This window comes from Primulina eburnea, chromosome 4 (genome assembly GCF_022965805.1).
Source record: "Primulina eburnea isolate SZY01 chromosome 4, ASM2296580v1, whole genome shotgun sequence".
NCBI lineage: Eukaryota > Viridiplantae > Streptophyta > Magnoliopsida > Lamiales > Gesneriaceae > Primulina > Primulina eburnea.
Window position 1 is genome coordinate 15,234,425 of NC_133104.1, and position 7,189 is coordinate 15,241,613.

Consider the following 7,189-nt stretch of genomic DNA (forward strand, 5'->3'; position numbering starts at 1 on the left):
TCTATTGACAACTTCAGTTTGCCCATCAGTTTGAGGATGACAAGTTGTAGAAAACAACAATTTTGTGCCAAGTTCAGCCCATAAAGTCTTCCAAAAGTAACTCAAGAATTTAACATCGCGACCAAAAACAATAGTCCTAGGCATGCCAAGCAACCTAGCGACTTCTATAAAGTACAAATCCCCAATGTTTGAAGCATCATCGGTTTTATGACAAGCTATAAAATGTGCCATCTTAGAGAATCTATCCACAACAACAAAAATAGAATCCCTCCCCTTCTTAGTCCTAGGCAACCCCAAAATAAAGTCCATAGAATTGTCAATCCAAGTTCTTTTTAAGAATAGCACGCAAAGGTGTTCCCAAAGTTCCATTGACAACTTCAGTTTGTCCATCCGTTTGAGGATGACAAGTAGTAGAAAACAACAATTTTGTGCCAAGTTTAGCCCATAAATTATTCCAAAAGTAACTCAAAAATCTAACATTGCGACGAGAAACAATAGTCCTAGGCATGCCATGCAACCTAGCGACTTCTCTAAAGAACAAATCCGCAATGTTTGAAGCATCATCGGTTTTATGACAAGCTATAAAAAGTGCCATCTTAGAGAATCTATCCACAACAACTAAAATAGAATCCCTCCTCTTCTTAGGCCTAGGCAACCCCAAACTAAAGTCCATAGAAATGTCAATCCAAGTTCCTTTTAAGAATAGCACGCAAAAGTGTTCTCAAAGTTCTATGGACAACTTCAGTTTGTCCATCAGTTTGAGGATGACAACTAGTAGAAAACAACAATTTTGTGCCAAGTTTAGCCCATAAAGTCTTCCAAAAGTAACTCAAGAATTTAACATCGCGACCAGAATCAATAGTCCTAGGCATGCCATGCAACCTAACGACTTCTCTAAAGAACAAATCCGCAATGTTTGAAGCATCATCGCTTTTATGACAAGCTATAAAATGTGCCATCTTAGAAAATTTATCCACAATAACAAAAATAGAATCCCTCCTCTTCTTAGGCCTAGGCAACCCCAAACTAAAGTGTGACACCTCTACCCCGTAACATTAAAAATACGCAGCGGAAATTAAAAATTTTACTTTAAATATGGAAGGAGTTTCAAAATACACTTCTTTAAACATTTACATCCAAAATAAATACATGATCATTTAAATGACATAACAAAAACAAAACATCATTCCTATGATCATGCCATCAAAATCATCCTTCCATCGGTGTATGCATATGACCCCTGTCTCGCAGTCAACGTCCCGGGCCACCACTCTGATCTGCATCACATGAAATAACTGAAATGAGAATAAATCTCAGCAAGTGGAACTCTTACATAGCAACGAACAATAAAATCTGTAAAACATAGCTTTGAAATCATAAATACCATCAACTCTGGACTGTAAACTCTGAACATGAATATCATATCAATAGCAATAGCAATAGCAATGAGATGGTATTTATCGTTACTATGGGGATTGATATCAATAGTATCTCTGTCTGTGGGTTGCTCGTATCCCAAATCGGTATAAATACCGATAACTCTGAGGGATAAAAGCCTATGGGCGTTGATCAACTAATATTGCATGCAATCTCTGACTATGTATTTATCAATCCGGAAACATTTGAATTCTCTGACATTTAAACATGAACTTTGAAACTCTATATTTCTCTTGTATTCCCTTTTTCAATATATATATATATATGAGACAACAAATGCCCCAATAAATATAACAATTGAATCAATACATACAATGGTTCAAATGGAAGGGAATATCACATAAAACCTTTTAAACACAATACATATAACATCATGTGAGCAAAAAGGAAGGAATTCCACTTACAACCCACAAGAACACCACAAACTTAGTTCTTGATCACCACCTACAACAATAATCCAAATATAACACCAATATCAACTCCAAATCCAAGTAACCAAGCTAATAATCCAAAAATCCACAAGAATAACAAACCCAACACAACTCTCAACTCGAAACCTTAAAAGAATCGCACCAAAAACTTACCTAAGCTTCCTAGCACCACGGAGAACGTTGATCTCAAGTCGAATCGCCAAATAAACGCTTGAATCGAAGATAGGAAGTGAAAGAAATGAAGAAAACCCTAAGAAATGAGAGGATTTCGAAATGAAAAGAGGAAAGAATGAAGTCAAATCCATCAAAAAGGTACTATAAATCTCGACCATACCTCTACTGTTCATCACCGCGGGTGCGCCAACACAAAGGCCGCGGGTGCGCTGAGCTTTCGGCAGTCCACAAAATTCCTGAACCACAGACACCGCGGGTGCGGCACTGCAAGCACCGCGGGTGCGCTACACACCGCGGGTGCGGTCCCTGCATCACCGCGGGTGCGGTGATGCTACGGCCCTCCAACACAAAAACTGGAACAGTCGACCGCGGGTGCACTCCTTGCACTACCGCGGGTGCACTAAGGTCACGGCCAAGATCACCTCCAATGCAACTTAAATCGATCCGGAACTCTGAAACGAACAACCAACAACAACTAACACCTCAAGAACAATATACTAAACATACTATAGCCCATAAACACAACTCTAAACCTCTAATCAAATAACTCAAATGAACATACGAAACTTAAATTGTACCGTACACTGGTTTCGGCTATTACAATCTCCCCTCCTTAGAGGAATTTCGTCCGCGAAATTGACATCACTGCTCGAACAACTCAGGATACTTCTCTCTCATCTCTACCTCTGGTTCCCACGTAGCCTCTTCTATCAAATGATTCCTCCAAAGGACTTTAACGATGCCGATCTCTTTGTTCCTCAATACTCTGACTGTGCGATCCAGAATCTGAATCGGAATCTCTTGGTACGTCAAATTCGGCGTCAAGTCCAATGGCTCATGGTGAAGAACATGGGAAGGATTCGCAATATACTTCCTGAGCATCGATACGTGAAACACATTATGAACTCTGTCAAGATCTGGTGGTAGGGCTAATCTGTAGGCTCGATCACCAACTCTGTCCAATATCTCAAATGGACCAATAAACCTCGGACTCAGCTTGCCCTTCTTACCAAACCTCATCACACCCTTGAGAGGTGCTTTCTTCAGAAACACGTGGTCGCCAACCTCGAACTGCAAAGGTCTACAACGAACATCTGCATAGCTCTTCTCTCTGGACTGCGCAGTCTTCATCCTCTCTCGGATCACAGCAACAACATCAGCAGTCTGTTGGACCAACTCTGGTCCCAACATCTTCCTCCCACCAACCTCTTCCCAATACAAGGGAGACCTGCACTTCCTGCCATAAAGTGCCTCATACGGTGCCATGCCAATCGTCGCCTGGAAGCTATTATTATAAGTGAACTCAACCAAAGGCAACATAGAATCCCAACTACCTGGATAGTCAATAGTACAAGCTCTGAGCATATACTCAAGAATCTGAATGACTCTCTCTGACTGACCGTCTCTCTGAGGGTGATAAGCTGTACTAAACGCTAACCGCGAACCCATAGCTCTGTGCAAACTCTTCCAAAACTCTGAAGTAAACCTGGGGTCACGATCAGACACAATCGACACAGGCACACCATGAAGTCTAACAATCTCTGCGATATAATCCTCGGCATGGAATACGTCGTCTTGACTGGAAGAAAGTGCGCTGACTTGGTCAATCGATCAACGATAACCCAAATAGAATTGAATCCTTTCTGCACTCTGGGAAGACCAGTCACGAAATCCATCGTAATATGCTCCCACTTCCACTGAGGAATCGGCAATGATAGCAATGTCCCAGCAGGTCTCTGATGCTCGATCTTCACCTGCTGACAAGTAAGGCACTGAGAAATGAACAAAGCAACATCTTTCTTCATACCTGGCCACCAATAGAGTCGACGAAGATCCTGATACATCTTCGTACTGCCTGGATGAATCGAATATGGTGCGGTATAAGCCTCTGTCAGAATGTCCCGTCGAATATCATCGCCAACAGGAACACAAATACGGCCTCTGAAAGTCACCAAACCATCACCATTCAGCCCAAACTCTGAATTCCCTCTCTCCTCTGCTCTAGCTCTCAACTCTGTCAACTGGACATCGTCAGTCTGCTCTCTACGGATCCTGTCCGTCAATGTAGCCCGAATGACCAACGCTGAAAGACGAGCAATGGTCCCCGGAACCACCAATGAAATCTCCTCTCTCTGCAAATCCATCAACAACGGTCTCTGAAGCAAAGAACTCAAGGAAGAACTCGACTTGCGACTCAACGCATCTGCCACAACATTCGCCTTCCCTGGGTGATAACTAATCGTCACATCATAATCTTTGAAAAGCTCTAACCACCTCCTCTGCCGCATGTTGAGCTCTCTCTGAGAAAACAAGTACTTCAAACTCTTGTGGTCTGTGAAGATCTCACACTTTTCGCTATACAAGTAATGTCTCCAAATCTTCAGGGCGAAAACCACAGCTGCCAGCTCTAAATCATGCGTCGGATAATTCCTCTCGTAATCCTTCAACTTGCGAGAAGCATAGGCAATGACCTTGCCTCGCTGCATCAGCACTGCACCAAGACCCTTCTTCGACGCATCGGTAAAGACAACAAAATCCTCTGAACCACTGGGCAATGAAAGAATAGGAGCTGTCGTCAATCTATCCTTCAACTCCTGAAATGCACTCTGGCAATCAATGGACCACTCGAACTTCACAGTCTTCCTCGTCAGATTGGACAATGGCAGGGCAATCTTGGAAAAATCTGAGATGAAACGACGATAGTAACCTGCCAAACCAAGGAAACTGCGAACCTCTGAAATAGTAGTAGGAATAGGCCACTTCTGAATCGCCTCAATCTTCGCTGGATCAACAGCAATACCATCCTTCGAAACGACATGGCCTAGAAAAAAAATCTGATCCAACCAAAACTCACACTTCTTCAACTTAGCAAACAGCCTCCTCTCTCTCAACAACTGAAGCACAACTCTGAGATGTGTTAGAGTAGGTGCACGTCGAGCCAAGTGTTGGCCGACTGTTCACAATGAAACTCTTTATATAAACGATCTTTATTTTAATAATATTTCAATTTATTAATTTGGCGCATCTTTATCTTTATACCCATGCTTGTTGCATAGATAAAGTCCTTGAATATACAAATAGTAGAAAGAATATGAGATGCTCATATGATGAGTATCATGAAACTCATATTTGGAATACTGTATATTCTAAACCGTTCCTAGTCGATTCAGCCGCCACTAAGAAGGATAAAGGCCGCTCGAGTTAGAGACTAGTATCTGCGATGTGAGTACCATGTTTCATTGGTAGGGGACATTGTGATGTCCGAGCGTGCAGATAGGTGCTCCTGGTAGAGTGCACTGAACAACCCTCTATAAAGGACTTTCCAAGTGGTTCTCACTTATCGAGTGGAAAAGTCCTAGTTTATGGTTGTACACCATTAGTCCTTATGACCCGGGACAACATTGAGACTCTATATGCTAGCGTTTCACTTTGACTTGTTTACCGACTCTTATGGGGTCATCAGGTGGCAAGGTTGGGTGTTACGGCGAAACATATAGGAGTCGATGCATTGTAGCCGGGGATTCACCGCTTACCTACGGGTATGGATATCCTATGTGTTTTTCATGTATGTGTGGGTTGAAATCTCTGATCAGAGTATGGTGGTAATTATGAAAGGGGTTTCATAGATTACACCATCGATGCAACCACAACATGACACATAGTATCGATTCATTGACAACTCTCGATAAACCAATAGTTGTCGAATCGGTCGGGATATATGAGTTGAAGGGACCGTACTGTACGCTAACCATAATTGAATGGTTCTTGCAGGCACTATCATGTGATACCTAGGGAATCACGTAAGCGATGCTGCTAGGCGTTTAACGTGATTGGTTGGGTACTATCAGACTTGAGTTCTGACGTTCTTACTATCAAGGAGTTGATAAGTAAGAATGGAGCAATTGGGGTATGCTCGAATAAGGACATGCTTAGTCCGAATCACATAGAGATGTGAACCCACGGCTAGTTGTATCAATGAACCATTGAGGGCCACACAAGTACTTGCTTTGTAAATCCCGAAGAGAAGTAAAATAGTTCAATGTGTTGAACGGCTTATAAATGTGTTTATAAGCGTTAAGAAAAATAGAAGTATGACTTCTAAGAGAGAAATATAAATTTTAATTTATGGAAGTGTTCCTAAGATTAAAATTTGGCCAAGTGAATAATGTAGTTGAAAATTGTGATTTTCATAAACATTATTGGAGACTAAATTAAATTAATTCAAGTGTTGAATTAATTAAACGCTAGTGGACCTAGTAGAGTCCAAATAATTAAAAAAATAATTCAAACGTTGAATTAATAATATTGAGTCTTGTAGAGCTCAATTAAAATAATTATTTAACTAGTGGGACTTGAATAAATTCAAGTAGTATTTAATTAATCTCAAAAATGTTTGAGATAATTAAAATTTAGTCTATGGTTTTTAATGTGTTAAAAACCATATAATATATGTGAGACATGCTAGGGTTTGCATGCTTGGGAGGTGAAGAGGTGTGGAATATTTTTGATTAAAAAAATTGCAAAGGCATGCAACTTTTCTCCCAACTTTTCCCACACCCAAGACTAGACTTCACTACTCACTCTTCCCTCCTCACTTGGCCGAAACTTCAAGGCTTTTCTCTCCATATTTTTCTCTCATCTTGTGTTCTTCATTTTCTTGGAGAATACTCACTTCTTTTTGATAAATCTTCAAATATTTCTAGTGCAATATTTGAAGGGGTTTACAAAGCTAAGTGGTGGGCCTAATTCTTGGAGGATTGGAGGTGGAAGCTTGTAGATTTTTCAACCAAGAAGAGCTAAAGTATTTATACTTTAGTTGGTGCCATTCATCAACTCTAAGGGGTTGATAGGTAAATCACTTGAACACCCTATGTATGTATTATGGTGTTTGAATGTAAATATTGCACAAATAAGGGGTGGCCTAAATTTTGCTCTAAAAATTTAAAATTTTTGCTTCCGTTGCGTTTCCGGCCACCGTAACCGGTCCGCTTTCAAGTGGTATCCGAGCTAAGGTTACGGTTTTTGTGCTATATTTACGTAATATTGTATTGAGATCGATTTCTAACCGCTTGAGAATTTTTGTGCATAGAATATACAAGGGCCGAAAATATTTTACAAAACAAAAAAAAAAAAATAATTTTTCGGGG

General features: G+C 40.7%; 1 long non-coding RNA gene across 1 annotated transcript; it reads right to left on the bottom strand.

The window, feature by feature from the left end:
- Positions 1–1,160: 1,160 nt before the first annotated feature.
- Positions 1,161–2,157, bottom strand: LOC140830369 (uncharacterized). Its single transcript, XR_012117606.1, has 3 exons — positions 2,022–2,157; positions 1,842–1,881; positions 1,161–1,277 (listed from the first exon to the last, which is right to left on the bottom strand). It is a non-coding gene; the product is annotated as an uncharacterized lncRNA (long non-coding RNA).
- Between the last annotated feature and the right edge of the window lie 5,032 nt (positions 2,158–7,189).